The sequence below is a fragment of the Sminthopsis crassicaudata genome, chromosome 2 (assembly GCF_048593235.1).
Source record: "Sminthopsis crassicaudata isolate SCR6 chromosome 2, ASM4859323v1, whole genome shotgun sequence".
NCBI lineage: Eukaryota > Metazoa > Chordata > Mammalia > Dasyuromorphia > Dasyuridae > Sminthopsis > Sminthopsis crassicaudata.
In genome coordinates this window covers 213,844,943-213,862,213 of record NC_133618.1, presented here as the reverse complement: position 1 = coordinate 213,862,213, position 17,271 = coordinate 213,844,943, and the positions used below count along the sequence as shown (strand labels likewise).

The following is a 17,271-nucleotide window of genomic DNA, read 5'->3' as shown; positions in this document are numbered from 1 at the left end:
TAGAAAATTATATATAAACATTGTTGTTTCGTAATTCAACTGTGTTCAACTTTTCATGACCCCCATGGACACCAAAACCATCTATGATATTTTCTTGGCAAAGATTCTGGACTAGGTTATCTCCAGTGAATAAAAGCAAATAGAATGCTTTTGCCTAGTGTCACATAAATCACAAACATCTGAGGTTATTTTTTTTTTGTAATAGCTTTTTTATTTTCAAAATATGTCTTCAACATTCACTCTTGTGTTCCAAATTTTTCTTTCTCCTTTCCCCCTTTCCTAGACAGCAAGAAAAACAATATATGTTAAACATATGTAATTCTACTATACTTATTTCCACAATTATCATGCTGCTCACACACACACACAAAAAAAAATCAAATTAAAAAAAAAAGAAAAGAGAAAGAGAAAAAGAAAAAGAAAAAAGGCAAGCAAATAACAAGAAAAATGATGAAACTATTATATTGTGATATGCATTCAATCCCAACAGTCTTCTTTCTGGATGCAGATGGCTCTCTTTATCATAAATCTATTGGAATTGGTCTGAATCTCCTCATTGTTGGAAGAAGGAAAAAAAAAGATCAGAATTGATCATTGTATAACCTTGCTGTAGCTGAGTAAATTTTTCTCTTGGTTCTATTCACTTCACTTAGCATCAGTTCATGTAAGTTGCTCCAGACCTTTCTGAAATAATCCTGCTGATAATTTCTTAAAGAACAATAATATTCCATAATATTAATATACCATAACTTAATCAGCTATTCTCCAACTGATGCACATCGACTCAGTTTTCTTGCTGCTAAAAAAAAAAAAAGATTTCTACATCTTTGGAAATGTTGGTCCTTTTCTCTTTTTTATGATCCCTTTGGGATACAGACTCAATAGAGATATTGCTGGATCAAAGGGTATGCACAGTTTGACAGCTTTTTGGGCATAGTTCCAATATAAGGTTAAATTTTAAACTTAGTCTCCCTGACTCTAGATCCAGTGCTCCATTTACTGGACCACCTAGCTGCTGCCTCATGTTAACATAATTTACATTCAACTGTATTTTTATTTATTTTGTTAAATATTTCCCAATTACATTTTAATCTAGTTCCAGCAGGACTCCAGAGTAAGTTGCATGCTACCCAATTAATAGCTCTGGTGCAGTGGATAACAAGCTATATCTTACATTTGACTCAAATTACTCCTCTGATATATTGGGGATATGTGACTATGGATAAATAATTTAATCTCTCAGTGCTCTGGGCAACTCTATGAGTTCAAAATACAGAGTAGGTGCCCCGTTGGTATTTCAAAATGTGTCTGAACCAAACATCCCTCTAATAATGAATAATAGGTAAAGGCTAAAATATAATTTTATTTTTCTTTTAGTTATTTTGGTTCAAAACCTTATTGTGTCTCAAGAAGAAACTGGTAGAAGTCAATAGTTTAAGATCAAAGAAATACTGAAACTTTGAAGAAACACAGCACATCAGTACAGATTGTCTGTTCTTACCTGTTTCATCTGCACATACACCTGTACAACCTTGGCAGAGCATCTTCTGAAAGAGCAGACTTCCCTTATTTCAACAATTATTTATTGAGTGATACCAAGTGTCTGACCCTGTAATAACAAGTTGAGAAGTAGAAAAGAAGTAATCAGAATCTGGAATCAGAGTCAGAAAAGTTAGAAAAGAGATAGAATTTGCTTCATTGCTAAAAATTGGTCACCTTCTGTGCATCCTTTTTTCTTTTCTTTTGCTTAGCACTTTATTAGTGCCCAAGACCTCTGTACTGTCTCTTCCTCACTCTCTATCAAAACTCTCTCTCAGGATTAGCCACATGCTTTAATCATAGTAGACTAATCTCTTCCTTTCCCCTATTTGGCATGTTCATGGTAAGCCTGATTTCTAAATGTGGAATAAAATGCTTTATTTCCTACTAAATTAATTTAAAATAACAAGTAAATATTTGTAGGGGGTATATTGAGTGGAGGGGAAAAAAGAAGTTGTGAAATAACTTTTTTATGCTCCTGGACTCAAATCATAGCTTCTTTTTTCGTTCTTTTCCTAAATCTTTTACTATACCTCTTTTGTGTCTTGGATTGATTTCTTATCTTCCTCCCTTTACACTACCTCTCCAATAAAATTCCCTCCACTATAACTACATCTATGACCTTTTCTAGTTTCTAATTCTCTGTATTTATGACTAAGACTAGAAATAGAAGGATCTATGCCTAATATTTATATTATTTCACTTTAAAATAAAAATCTTCAAGACAATTAGCAAATGAGAATTGAGAAATGATATTCATAACTCTGACACTTTTTAAGAATGGTTTTGAGTTTTGTTTTTTCTTTTGTAAATAGCTATACCTGAATCAAATAACCAATATTTATATAGAACAGGATCCTTAATCTGGGGTCCACTAATTTTTTTTAAAAGTATTTTGTTAAATTGTATTTTAATATAATTTGTTTCTTCTGAGAAAAGGTTTGTAGTTTTCATCAGAGTGCGAAAGGCATCCAGAGCACATAAAAAAGTTAAGAACAGTTGGTTGAACTTTAAGATTTGCAACTTTACATAGATTATTTGAAATAACCCAATGGAAAGGAGAGAGAACTATTGTTGCATTTCACTCCCATTTAACATATGTAAACCCAAGATTTGATTCCAAAACAAATGATTTAACCCCAAGCACAAACATTGTATTTGGGTAGCATAATTTTCTTATTCAGTTTTTGAGTTGTGATGATTAGTGAGAATATTTTTTACTCCTGATTAGACAACTTTAGACAGAAAATCATACCCAAAGACTTAATAAAATGTGTGAGTAAATTTATGTACTTTTGAATATTTACAGAAAGGGGAGGAAATAACAGAAAAACAAACAAAACAACAACAACAACAACAAATACAGTTGCCTGATCAACAATAATAAAAATTGGCTTTTTCCCATAGTAATGCTTTGTCCAGAGGCTACTACCTTCCCCCTTGAATCACTGTCTCAAATTTTCTTAAATTCAATGACTTCTGATCTTCCCCACCCACCCACCTTTTTATTTTCTCTCTTCCTTCCAGGCCTGATCTTTGCACATGTCAGAGAACTAGCTGTCATACCTAAACATGCCTAAGAATCCTAGATTGGCTTAGTTCCACATGAGAAACCAAAACAATTCACACCTGAAAGTATTTTCATCATCATATTCGAATAAGGTAATCAAACAGATCAGCTGGAAACCTCCTTTCTGGGAGAATACAGCCAGAGAGAGAATATTACAAACTATTCTGTATGAAAAAAAGCTGCAACCAAATCCACACGCACAGATTTAGTCTTACCTGAATCAGTGGAGTATGACTTTTACTTCCTGTGGCAAGTCAGTGAAATAGAAGGCTGATTTTTAATGATTTAGATTTTTTTTTCATTTCAGCCTCTCTGCACCCCTCCTTTTCCCTTTAGGAGACATAATGCCTTGATGTTGTGTCCTGGCTTCCAGGTACCCTCCTACCTACCCTTCCTTTGATCACAAACTCACTTACACTAATAAGCCTAGATTCAGAAGTTCTCTCCCCTCTCCAAATAACTATCCTGCCTGTCATTCCCACAGGCTATGTATGGCACTCAATACTCTTAATAAACATAGTGTCACTAAAATGTCAGGAATTGCTATTGGTTTAATGTGCTATCCCTCCCTGAAAGACATTTACATTTTAATAGGAGTTTTGTGGAAATAGTAGTTTAGTCCCAAAGACTGAAGCTAATTGAAGGGATGCCAGGTAGCATGTCAGACTGATGAAAAAAAAAAGAAGATATTTGGAGATTGAAACTTCTTTTGGGCAAGAACTGGCCTTTTTTTTTTTAAGTATCTCAACATCTAACATAATCTCTATATACAATAACTAACAAATGTCTATTGAATTTTAATTATAAAAAAGTGCCTTTACTTCCATTATACCAAGTAAACAGTTAACAACTCTGACTGCTTGTTCTGATGGACTTGGTCTCATCTCCAAATAAATAAGCTATGTCATGCAAAATACAATCAGGTAACTTAGATTTTGGTTCAGGTTTGACAACCAGAGCTATGTGAGTTTAATCAACTTATGTGACCTCTCTGGACTTTATTTACATTTTCTGTGAAATAAGAAAGTTGCATTAAGTTATCTGTATTTCCTTTTCAGACAAAATCTCTTGCTGTTAAGTAAGGGTATTTGGTGGTCTTTTCTTCCCTGGGTTTTGGCAATTGATACCATCTTTCTCTATTTTAGATTCCATTCAGTTTTGTTTTCTTTCACTCTCCTTTCTATATTTCTGTTCCCTACTAGCAATTTTCAATCATGACCTAATTTGATTGATGACTGAAAATCTGGACTGTTGTTGCTCTGCTCTGTAGTATGGATCAAGTCTTTCTCCAGCAATGAGCATGAGGATTGAAAAGAACTCTTAGGCTCTGTCCAACAAAGTATTATAAACAAGTGATTTATTTACACTTGGTCTTCTGAATTTACCTTAATACCATCATATTATTTCTGGGCATATCACACATACATACTTCTTCAGGCAAATTTAATTTAAGTGATTTGTCAAAGTTTGTAGCAAACCTTATTGGTAAGATTGTAATGCCAGAGAAACTTAGGCAAGATCGATGTTAGAGAGTTTTTAATATTTTATTTAAAAGGGAGAGATTTACTGGGACGAAATGGATCCATGGTTTGGTACCAGGGCTGAACAAGACTATTGTCTCCAAGAATCCATCAGTGAATGTCAGATACAGAGATTATTTTATAGGGTAACAAGAACGATGTCATAACAGGGAGAGACACCTTGGATGGGAATGAGATAATGGGGGGAGGCAATTGAGAGGGAAAGGCACCTGATATTCTAATGATGTCAGAGATATAAGATCTTCATCTTATCAGATATTCTGATGATTAAGAGGGAAGGGTGATGTTGCAGGATTGAGCATTATAATTAGGAACTAAATCAGGACAAAAACTAAGTATTGCCAATTGCTTATTCTCTTTATAGGTATTTAAATAAGTATTTCAAAGCAGTCAAAAATAACAAAAGTAGTATAAGGCAGTTTAAAAAAAACACTAGAGATAGGTTCAAATCCAAATTCTTTTATTTTCATAAATTTATTATTATTATAATTATTATGTTTATGTTTAAATTATTTATTAGGGCATCAGTCCTGAGGTCAGGAGGACCTAAATTCAAATCTGACCTCAGACACAACACTTACTGGCTGTGTGACCCTAGGCAAGTCATTTAACCCCAAGTGCCTCAGAAAAAAAAAAAAAAAAGAAGAGGAAGAAGAAGAAGAAGAAGAAGAAGAAGAAGAAGAAGAAGAAGAAGAAGAAGAAGAAGAAGAAGAAGAAGAAGAAGAAGAAAATATACATAATTTAAACTGAATACAAATAAGAAAAAACAAAATGTAAAAAGAAAAACAGAAAAGGAAAATAAACAAAATAAAACAAACACTGTCATGTGCCCAGCAGAATATCAGGGAGAATTCAAAATATGTAACAACAAAAATTCCATTTCAAGAAAACATATATAATAATAGATGATTTTATTTTCATGACTTTCCATCTTTTCTTTGCTTCCTTTTAGGTCATGTGGAGAAAATATCAAGGGATTTGTAAACATGACACTTTATTTATTTAGTTTAATTATAACATTCTATTGATAGAATATATGCCTGGGTAATTTTTTATAACGTTATCGCTTGCACTCACTTCTGTTAAGACTTTTCCCTTCCCTCTCTTCACCACCGATCTTAGATGGCAAGCAATATTATACAGTATATATATGCAATATGCAGTATTATTTATATTATAGTATATCTTAGATACAATATATATGTATAGAACCAAATAGTTCTTGTGTTGAACAGGGAGAATTGGATTCAGAAGGTAAAAATAACCTGGGAAGAAAAGTAAAAGTGCAAACAGTTTACACTCATTTCCCAGTGTTCCTTTTCTGGGTGTGGCTAATGCTGCCCATCATTGATAAATTGGAACTGAATTACATCTTCTCTTTGTAGAAGATATCCACTTACATCAGAATACATCTTCATACAAGATTATTGTTGCTGTTTATAATGATCTGGTTCTGCTCATTTCACTAAGCATCAGTTCATGTAAGTCTCTCCAAGCTTCTCTTGTATTCATCCTGCTTGTCATTTCTTACAAAACAATAGTATTCCATAACATTCATATACAATAATTTACCCAACCATTCTCCAATTGATGAACATCCATTCATTTTCCAGTTTCTAGCTACTACAAAAAGGGCTGCCACAAACATTTTGGCACATACAGGTCACTTTCCCTTCTTTATTATTTCCTTGGGATATAAGCCCAGTAGTAGCATTGCTGGGTCAAAGGGTATGCACAGTTTGAAAACTTTTTTTTAATTATGCATACATATGTTTTATAAAGGAAAAGCTTTAATTAAAAATTAATATACTAGCTACATTTTTATTTACTAGTTCAATGTCTTCTTTTCTTTTTTTAATTTAATTTTTATTTTATTTTATAATTATAACTATTTTTGACAGTACATATGCATGGGTAATTTTTTACAACATTATCCCTTGCACTTACTTCTGTTCAGATTTTTTCCCTTCCTCCCCCAACCCCCTCCCCCAGATGGCAGGCAGTCTTATACATGTTAACTATATTACAATATATTCTAGATACAATGTATGTGTGTAGGACCGAATTTCTTGTTGCACAGGAAGAATTGGATTCAGAAGGTAAAAATAACAGTTTACACTCATTTCCCAGTGTTCCTTTTCTGGATGTAGCTGATTCTGTCCATCATTGATCAATTGGAATTGGATTAGCTCTTCATGTTGAAGATATCCATTTCCATCAGAATACATCCTCGTACAATATCATTGTTGAAGTGTATAGTGATCTTCTGGTTCTGCTCATTTCACTTAGCATCAGTTGATGTAAGTCTCTCCAAGCCTCTCTGTATTTCTCCTGTTGGTCATTTCTTAGAGAACAATAATATTCCATAACATTCATATACCATACTTTACCCAACCATTCTCCAATTGATGGACATCCATTCATTTTCCAGCTTCTGGCCACTATGAAAAGGGCTGCCACAAACATTTTAGCACATACAGGTCCCTTTCCCTTCTTTAGTATTTCTTTGGGATATAAGCCCAGTAGTAATATGGCTGGGTCAAAGGGTATGCAAATTTTGATAACTTTTTGGGAAGACTTCCAGATTGCTCTCCAGAATGGTTGGATTCTTTCACAGCTCCACCAACAATGCATCAGTTTCCCAGTTTTCCCACAGCCCCTCCAACATTCATCATTATTTGTTCCTGTCATCATAGCCAATCTGACAGGTATGTAATGATATCTCAGAGTTGTCTTAATTTGCATTTCTCTGATGAATAGTGATTTGGAACATTCTTTCATATGAGTGGAAATAGTTTTAATTTCATCATCTGAAAATTGTCTGTTTATATCCTTTGACCATTTATCAATTGGATAATGGCCTGATTTCTTATAAATTAAAGTCAATTCTCTGTATATTTTGGAGATGAGGCCTTTAACAGAACCTTTAACTGTAAAAATGTTTTCCCAATTGGTTACTTCCCTTCTAATCTTGTTTGCATCAGTTTTGTTTGTGCAGAAACTTTTTAATTTAGTGTAATCAAGATTTTCTATTTTGTGATCAATAATGGTCTCTAGTTCTCCCTTGGACACAAACTCCTTCCTCCTCCACAAGTTTGAGAGGTAAACCATCCGATGTTCCTTCAATTTATTTATGATTTCGTTCTTTATGCCTAAATTTTGGACCCATTTTGATCTAATTGTAGTATGTGGTGTTAAATGTGGGTCCATGAGTAGTTTCTGCCATACTAATTTCCAGTTTTTCCAGCAGTTTTTTCTCAAATAATGAATTCTTATCCCAAAAGTTGGGATCTTTGGGTTTGTCAAACACTAGATTGCTATTTTTATTCACTATCTTGCCCTATGAACCTAACCTATGTATCTGATCAACTAGTCTATTTGTTAGCCAATACCAAATGGTTTTGGTGACTGTTGCTTTATAATATAGTTCTAGATCAAGTACAGCTAGACCACCTTGACTTAATTTTTTTTCATTACTTCCCTTGAAATTCTCGACATTTTGTTGTTCCATATGAATTCTGTTGTTATTTTTTCTAGGTTATTAAAATAGTTTCTTGGGAGTCTGATTGGTATAGCACTAAATAAATAGATTACTTTAAGGAGTATTGTCATCTTAATTATATTCGCTCAGCCTATCCAAGAGCAATGAATGTCTTTCCAATTATTTAAATCTGACTTTATTTTTGTGGCAAGTGTTTTGTAATTTTGCTCATATAATTCTTGACTCTCCTTTGATAGATATATTCCCAATTATTTTATACTATCGACAGTTATTTTGAATGGAATTTCTCTTTGTATCTCTTGCTCTTGGATTGTGTTGGTGATGTATAAAAATGCTAAGGATTGATGTGGATTTATTTTGTATCCTGCGACTTTGCTAAAATTCTGAATTATTTCTAATAGCTTTTTAGCAGAGTCTTTGGGGTTCTCTAAATATACCATCATGTCATCTGCAAAGAGTGATAATTTGATTTCCTCATTTCCTACTCAAATTACTTGAATCTCTTTCTCAGCTCTTATTGCCGAGGTTAGCATTTTTAGTAATAAATTGAATAGTAATGGTGATAGTGGGCAACCTTGTTTCACTCCTGATCTTATAGGGAAAGGTTCTAGTTTATCACCATTACATATGATGTTTACTGAAGGTTTTAAATATATGCTCCTTATTATTTTAAGGAATAGTCCATTTATTCCTATACTCTCAAGCGTTTTTAGTAGGAATGGATGTTGGATTTTATCAAATGCTTTTTCTGCATCTATTGAGATGATCATATGTTTTTTGTTAATTTGGTTATTGATATGGTCGATTATGATAATAATTTTACTAATATTGAATCAGCCCTGCATTCTTGGTATAAATCCCACTTGGTCATAGTGTATTATCCTAGGGATGATTTTCTGAAGCCTTTTTGCTAATATCTTATTTAAGATTTTAGCATCAATATTTATTAAGGAAATTGGTCTATAGTTTTCTTTCTCAGTTTTCAATCTACCTGGTTTAGATATCAGTACCATGTATGTGTCATAGAAGGAATTTGGTAGGACTCATTCAATCCCTATTTTTTCAAATAGTTTACATAGCATTGGAGTTAGTTGTTCTTTAAATGTTTGGTAGAATTCACATGTAAATCCATCTGGTCCTGGGGACTTTTTCTTAGGAAGTTGGTTAATAGCTTGTTCAATTTCTTTTTCTGAGATGGGACTATTTAGACTACTTACTTCTTCCTCTGTTAATCTGGGCAAGCTATATTTTTGAAGGTACTCTTCCATTTCATTTAAGTTATCGAATTAATCGGCATAAAGTTGAGCAAAGAAGCTCCTAACTATTGTTCTAATTTCCTCTTCATTAGTGGTGAGTTCACCCTTTTCATTTTCAAAACTAACAATTTGCTTTTTCTCTTTCCTTTTTTTTAAATCAGGTTTACTAAGGGTTTGACTATTTTGTTGGTAGAACCAACTCTTAGTTTTATTAATTAATTCAATAGTTTTTTTTTTTACTTTCAATTTTATTAATCTCACCTTTTATTTTTTTTTTAATTTCAAGTTTTGTGTTTGTCTGGGGGTTTTTAATTTGTTCCTTTTCTAGCAATTTTAGTTGTAAGCCCAATTCGTTGGCCCTCTCTTTCTCTTTTTCATGCAAGTAGGCCTATAAAGATATAAAACTTCCCTTTATTACTGGTTTGGCTATATCCCACATATTTTGGTATGATGTCTCATTATTGTCATTTTCTTGGGTGAAGTTATTAATTATGTCTACAATTTGCTCTTTTACCCAATTATTCTTGAGTATAAGATTATTTAGTTTCCAATTATTTTTGGTCTATTTTCCCCTCGCTTTTTATTAAATATAATTTTGATTGCATTGTGGTCTGAAAAGGATACATTTACTATTTCTGCCTTACTGCATTTGATTTTGAGGTTTTTATGTCCTAGTATATGATCAATTTTTGTATAGGTTCCATGAACTGCTGAGAAGAAAGTATACTCCTTTCTGTCTCCATTTAGCTTTCACCAAAGATCTATCATATCAAACTTTTCCGGTATTCTATTTACCTCTTTGACTTCTTTCTTATTTATTTTGTGGTTTGATTTATCTAATTCTGAGAGTGCAAGGTTGAGATCTCCCACTGTTATTGTTTTGCTGTCTATTTCTTCTTGCAGCTCTCTAAATTTGTCTTTTAAGTATTTAGATGCTGCACCACTTGGTGCATATATGTTTAATATTGATACTGCTTCATTATTGATGCTACCCTTTAGCAGGATGTAATGCCCTTCCTTATCTCTTTTAATTAGATCAGTTTTTTGTTTTTGCTTGATCTTAGATGAGGATGGCTACCCCTGCTTTTTTGGCTTTGCCTGAAGCATAGTAGATTCTGTTTCTCCATTTTACTTTTAGTTTGAATGTATCACCCTGTTTCAGGTGTGTTTCCTGTAAACAACATATAGTAGGATTCTGACTTTTAATCCAGTCTGCTAACTGCTTCCTCTTTATGAGGGAGATTACCCCATTCAAATTTATAGTTAGAATGACTAATTCTATATTGCTTGCCATCCTATTAACCCCTGCTTATGCTTTTCCCCTTTCCTTCTCTCTTACCCACCTACCCAGTATTAAACTTGTGAACACCACTTGCTTTTCACAGCCCTCCCTTTTTAGGATCCCTCCCCCACCTTAAAGTTCCTCCCCTTATTTTACCCCTTTTCATCACAATTTCTGTATTCCCTTCCCCTTAGCTTACTCCTTCCCTCTCACTTTTCCATGAAGTAGAAGAAGTTTCACCATAAATCAAATATGTCTATTGATACACACTATGTTCATCTCCCTCCTTTCTTTCTCTCAGATATAATAGGTTACCTTTGCCTCTTCATGAGATGTAGTACCACCACTTTACACTTTTTTATTATATAATTTCCTTTCCACCTCTAATTTCTAAGACAAATTGTACACATGTTCTTTACATATTTTTTGGCAGAAGTATAGTAATCAAGATTTCTTTTTACCTTTTTAGAAATCTCTTGAGTTCTGTATTTGAAGATCATGTAGGTCTGGTTTTTTTCATCAAGAATAGAATTTATTTCATTAAATGTCCATCTTCTTCCCTGGAAAATGATGCTCATTTTTGCTGGGTAAGTTATTCTTGACTGCATACCAAGTTCTTAGCCTTTCACAATATCATGTTCCAGGCCCTTCGTTCTTTTAATGTGGATGCTGCTAGATCCTGGGTTATCCTTATTGTGGATCCTCCATATCTGAATTGCTTTTTTCTAGCAGCTTCCAATATCTTTTCCTTTCTCTGATGGCTCTTGAACTTGGCCACTATATTTCTTGGTGTTTTGATTTTAGGGTCCCTTTCTGTAGGTGATCGATGAATTGTTTCAATCTCTATTTTACCCTCTGTTTCCAAAAATTCTGGGCAGTTCTCTTTGATAATTTCCTCGAAAATTGTGTCCAAGCTCTTTTTTTCCTCACATTTTTCAGGGAGTTCAATTATTCTCAAATTGTTTCTCCTGTCTCTGTTTTCCATGTCTGTTGTCTTTCTAGTAAGGTACTTGACATTCTTTTCAATTGTTTCATTTCTCTGGTTTTGCTTGACTACCTCTTGGTTTCTCCTTGAGTCATTCATTTCTACTTGTTCCAGTCTAATTTTCAATGATGTATTTTCTTCACTCACTTTTTTATATCTCTTTGTAATTGTCCAATTGAGTTTTTATCTTCTATGGAATTTCTTTCCATTTCATCCATTTTATTTTTTAGAGAGCTGTTTTCTTTTTCCTGCTCACTAATCCTGTTTTCCTTGGAGTTGTTTACCTTTTCCAGCTCACTAATCTTGTTTCTCAATGATTTGATTTCTTTATCCACTCTGTCTTTAAATGCATGGGATGACTTCTCCAGGCTCTCTTGCCAAGCTTCCCTTTCCTTTTCCCATTTCTCTTCCAGCTCTCTTGTGAGAAACTTTTTGATTTCCTCTATGAGATTCTTTTGTATTGAGGAGCAGCTCATATCCGCCTTAGGGGATTCCTCTGGGGACAGTCTGTTTTTAGTCTCCTCAGTGTTTGAAGTCTGCTCTCTCTCCATACAAAAGCTGTCAATGGTTAGAGCCCTTTTGAATTTTTTGTTCATTTTGTCAGAGTAGGAATCGAAGAAAACAAATTGACAAGAGAAACAATTGGTCTGTTTTGCAGGGGATGGGGCTGGATGGTATTAATGGGATTCCTCTACAGACTGGGGGTAGGGCAGCAGAGAGCCACTAACAGAACAGCAATGACTGTACTGAGTCTGCGCTCTGAGGCTCTGAGAACACACTGAGTCAGTCCAGGTGGGGGTTTGGGGTGGCCGGGTTCTGAGAAACGTTAGCTTTCCAGGGTTTTAATCTTCACCTCCAGTGTTTATACCCTCTCCACTGATCCTAGCTTGCTGCCAAGACATAGTATCCACACTTGGGTAAAAACCTTTTCACAAAAATGGCAGAGATCATACCCCTCCCCCTCAGGTCTGAGCTGTGTGAGCTGCCTCTCTTGCTCTGGCTTGCCTGCCCTCAGTCTGCGCCCAGTCTGATTGACCCTCCCCTGAGCAAACACAGACTTTTTCTGGTGACTTTCAAGGATGTCTTCTCTTGGTGATTATTTGTGGATTTCTTTCTGGGTCAAACACTAAGTCTGAGGCTTGTCATGAAGTAAGTTCTGAGAGAAAACAAAGAGCTCAAACAGCTGTCTGCCTCCATGCCACCATCTTGGCCGGAAGTCTTGATACTTTTTGCACATAATTCCAGATTTATCTCCAGAATGGTTAGATTTGTTCACAACTCCATCAACAATGCATCAATGTCACAGTTTTCCCACATCCCCTCCAACATTCATCATTATTTGTTCCTATCATCTTAGCCAATCTGACAGGTGTATAGTGGTATCTCATAATTGTCTTAATTTGGATTTCTCGCATCAATAGTAATTTGGAACACTTTTTCATATGAGTGAAAATAGTTTCAAATTCATCATCTGAAAATTGTCTGTCCATATCCTTTGACCATTTATCAGTTGGAGAATGGCTTGATTTCTATAAATTAGAGTCAATTCTCTGTACATTTTGGAGATGAGGCCTTTATCAGGACCTTTACTGTAAAAATGTTTTTCCAATTTATTACTTCCCTTCTAATCTTTTTTGCATTAGTTTTGTTTGTATAAAAGCTTTTTAATTTGATGTAATCAAAATTTTGTATTTTGTGATCAATGATGATTTCTAGTTCTCCTTTGGTGACAAATTCCTTGCTCCTCCACAAATCTGAGAGGTAAACTATCCTATGTTCCTCTAATTTATTTATGATTTTGTTCTTCATGTCTAAATCATGGACCCATTTTGATTTTATCTTAGTATGTGGTGTTAAGTGTGGGTCAATGCCTAGTTTCTGCCATACTAATTTCCAGTTTTCCCAGCATTTTTGTCAAATAAAGAATTCTTCTCCCAAAAGTTGGGATCTTTGGGTTTGTCCAACACTAAATTTCTATTTTTATTCACTATCTTGTCCTGTGAACCTAACCTGTTCCACTGATCAACTAGTCAATTTCTTAGCCAATACCAAATGGTTTTGGCGACTGCTGCTTTATAATATAGTGCTAGATCAGGTACAGCTGGAGGCCACCTTCATTTGATTTTTTTTTTTTTTTTGTCATTAATTCCCTTGAAATTCTTGACCTTTTGTTCTTCCATATGAATTTTATTGTTATTTTCTCTAGGTCATTAAAATAGTTTCTTGGGAGTCTGATTGGAATAGCACTAAATAAATAAATTTGTTTAGGGAGTATTGTCATCTTGATTATATTTGCTCTTGATTATATTATATATATTATACTATCCAAGAGTACTTAATTTCTTTCTAACTATTTAAATCTGACTTTATTTTTGTGGCAAGTGTTTTGTATTTTTGCTCACATTAATCCTGATTTTCCTTTGGTAGATATATTCCCAAATATTTTATACTATCGACAGTTATTTTGAATGGAATTTCTCTTTGTATCTCTTGCTGTTGGATTGTGTTAGTAATGTATAAAAATGCTAAGGATTTATGTGGATTTATTTTGTATCTTGCAACTTTGCTAAAGTTCTGAATTATTTCTAATAGCTTTTTAGCAGAGTCTTTGGGATTCTCTAAGTATACCATCATGTCATCTGCAAAGAGTGATAATTTGATTTCCTCATTTCCTACTCTAATTCCTTGAATCTCTTTCTCGGCTCTTATTGCCGAGGCTAGAGTTTCTAGTACTATATTGAAAAGTAATAGTGATAGTGGGCAACCTTGTTTCACTCCTGATCTTATAGGGAAAGGTTCTAGTTTATCGCCAGTACATCTGATGTTTACTGATGGTTTTAAATATATGCTTCTGATAATTTTAAGGAATGGTCCATTTATTCCTATACTCTCATGTAAGGGTTAAAAAGCCTCTGGGAGCAAGAAAGGCAGTTCAAGGCATGTGGGAGGACCTGAGAGATGAGAGGTTCTGAGGTGCAGGCGAGTCCTACATGGAGGTGGGGCATAGCCCTTTGAGGTAGTGTCTGATTCCAGGTACCACGCCTCCCTCCTTAGTGGTCTCAAGGCCTAGCATGCCTCCCTCCTTCTTCTAGGGCCAATGCCATTATGCCATGTTCTGAGAGGACACCCCCTTTTCCCCCCATATCATCAGTGGGGTATAAATATATGCTATCTCAAAATAAAACTCTCTTTTGCTTCACCTCTACCTCTTGGTGTTCTGTCTCTTTGGGATCCGGGTTGGTGCCCGAAGACGGGTAAGTGTGGCCTAGCCGTGCCGTTGATGGATGGGCATTAAGAGTAGCTCTAAGGGGTGCTACCAGGTTAGAGTAGTCCATAGGGGTGTAACACTCTCAAGCTTTTTTAGTAGGAATGGATGTTGGATTTCATCAAATACTTTTTCTGCATCCATTGAGATGATCATATGTTTTTTTGTTAATTTGGCTATTGATATAATCAATTATGCTAATAGTTTTCCTAATATTGAACCAGCCCTTCATTCCTGGTATAAATCCTACTTGGTCATAGTGTATTATCCTGGGTATGATTTTCTGTACTCTTTTTGCTAATATTTTATTTAGTATTTTAGCATTAATATTCATTAGGGAGATTCGTCTATAATTTTCTTTCTCTGTTTTCAGCCTATCTGGTTTAGGTATCAATACCATGTCTATGTCATAAAAGGAATTTGGTAGGACTCCTTCAATCCCTATTTTTTCAAATAGTTTATATAGCATAGGAGTTAGTTGATCTTTAAATGTTTGGTAGAATTCACATGTAAATGCATCTGGTCCTGTGGATTTTTTCTTAGGGAGCTGCTTAATAGCTTGTTCCATTTCTTTTTCTGAGATGGGACTATTTAGACTACTTACTTCTTCCTCTGTTAATCTGGGCAAGCTATATTTTTGAAAGTATTCTTCCATTTCATTTAAGTTATCAAATTTATTGGCATAAAGTTGGGCAAAGTAACTTGTAACTATTGTTCTAATTTCCTCCTCATTAGTGTTGAGTTCTCCCTTTTCATTTTTAAGACTAACAATTTTCTTTTCCTCTTTCCTCTTTTAATCAGATTTACTAAATGTTTGTCTATTTTGTTGTTTTTTTCATAGAACCAACTCTTAGTTTTATTAATTAATTCAATAGTTTTTGTTAACTTTTAATTTTATTAATCTCTCCTTTTATCTTTAGAATTTCAAGTTTCATGTTTGTCTTGGGGTTTTTAATTTGTTCCTTTTCTAGCATTTTTAGTTGTAAGCCCAATTCATTGGCCCTCTCTTTCTCTTTTACATGCAAGTAGGCCTATAGAGATATAAAACTTCCCTTTATTACTGGTTTGGCTATATCCCACACATTTTCGTATGATGTCTCATTATTGTCATTTTCTTGGGTGATGTTATTAATTATGTCTATGATTTGCTGTTTTACCCAATCATTCTTTAGTATGAGATTATTTAGTTCCCAATTATTTTTTGGTCAATTTTCCCCTGTTTTTTTTATTGAATGTAATTTTCATTCACTGTGGTCAGAAAAGGAAGCATTTACTATTTCTGCCTTACTGCATTTGATTTTGAGGTTTTTATGTCCTAGTATATGATCAATTTTTGTATAGGTTCCATGAACTGCTGAGAAGAAAGTGTACTTCTTTCTGTCTCCATTTAGCTTTTGCCAAAGATCTATCATATCAAACTTTTCTAGTATTCTATTTACCTCTTTGACTTCTTTCTTATTTATTTTGTGGTTTGATTTATCTAATTCTGAGAGTGCAAGGTTGAGATCTCCCACTATTATAGTTTTGCTGTCTATTTCTTCTTGAAGCTCTTTTAATTTCTCTTTTAAGAATTTAGATGCTGCACCAGTTGGTGTGTATATGTTTAATATTGATACTGCTTCATTATCTATGCTACCCTTTAGCAAGATATAATGGCCTTCCTTAACTCTTTTAATTAGATCAATTTTTGTTTTTGCTTGATCTGAGATGAGGATGGCCACGGCAGCTTTTTAGGCTTCATCTGAAGCATAGTAGATTCTGTTCCACCCTTTTACCTTTATTTTGAATGTATCAACATGTTTCAGGTGTGTTTCCTGTAAACATCATATTGTAGGATTCTGGCTTTTAATCCAGTCTGCTGACTGCTTCCTCTTTATGGGGGAGTTTACCCCATTCACATCTATGATTAAAATAACTATTTCTATATTGCTTGCCATCTTGTTAACCCCTGCTTATTCTTTTCTCCTTTCCTTCCCTCTTACTGCCTCCCCAGTATTAAAATTGTAAGCACCACTTGCTTTTCACAGCCCTTCCTTTTTAGTATGTCTATTTTACCCTCCTTCCAAAACTTCTGGGCAGTTCTCTTTGATAATATCCTGGAAAATAGTGTTCAGATTCTTTTTTTTTTTCCTTACATTTTTCAAGGAGTCCAATTATTCTCAAATTGCATCCCTGGATCTGTTTTCCAGGTCTGTTGTCTTCCCAATAAGGTACTTCACATTCTTTTCAATTGTTTCATTTTTCTGGTTTTGCTTGACTGCTTTTTGGTTTCTCCTTGAGTCATTCAATTCTACTTGTTCTATTCTGATTTTCAATGATGTATTTTCTTCA

General features: G+C 34.2%; 1 long non-coding RNA gene across 1 annotated transcript in view; it reads right to left on the bottom strand.

The window, feature by feature from the left end:
- Nucleotides 1–227: 227 nt before the first annotated feature.
- Nucleotides 228–17,271, bottom strand: part of LOC141553355 (uncharacterized) — a 118,628-nt gene continuing 101,584 nt past the window's right edge. The window contains exons 3-4 of the long non-coding RNA XR_012485419.1: nt 1,502–1,609; nt 228–279 (exon numbers count right to left, since the gene is read on the bottom strand). This is a non-coding gene — a long non-coding RNA (uncharacterized LOC141553355). The remainder of the gene's footprint in view (nt 280–1,501; nt 1,610–17,271) is intronic.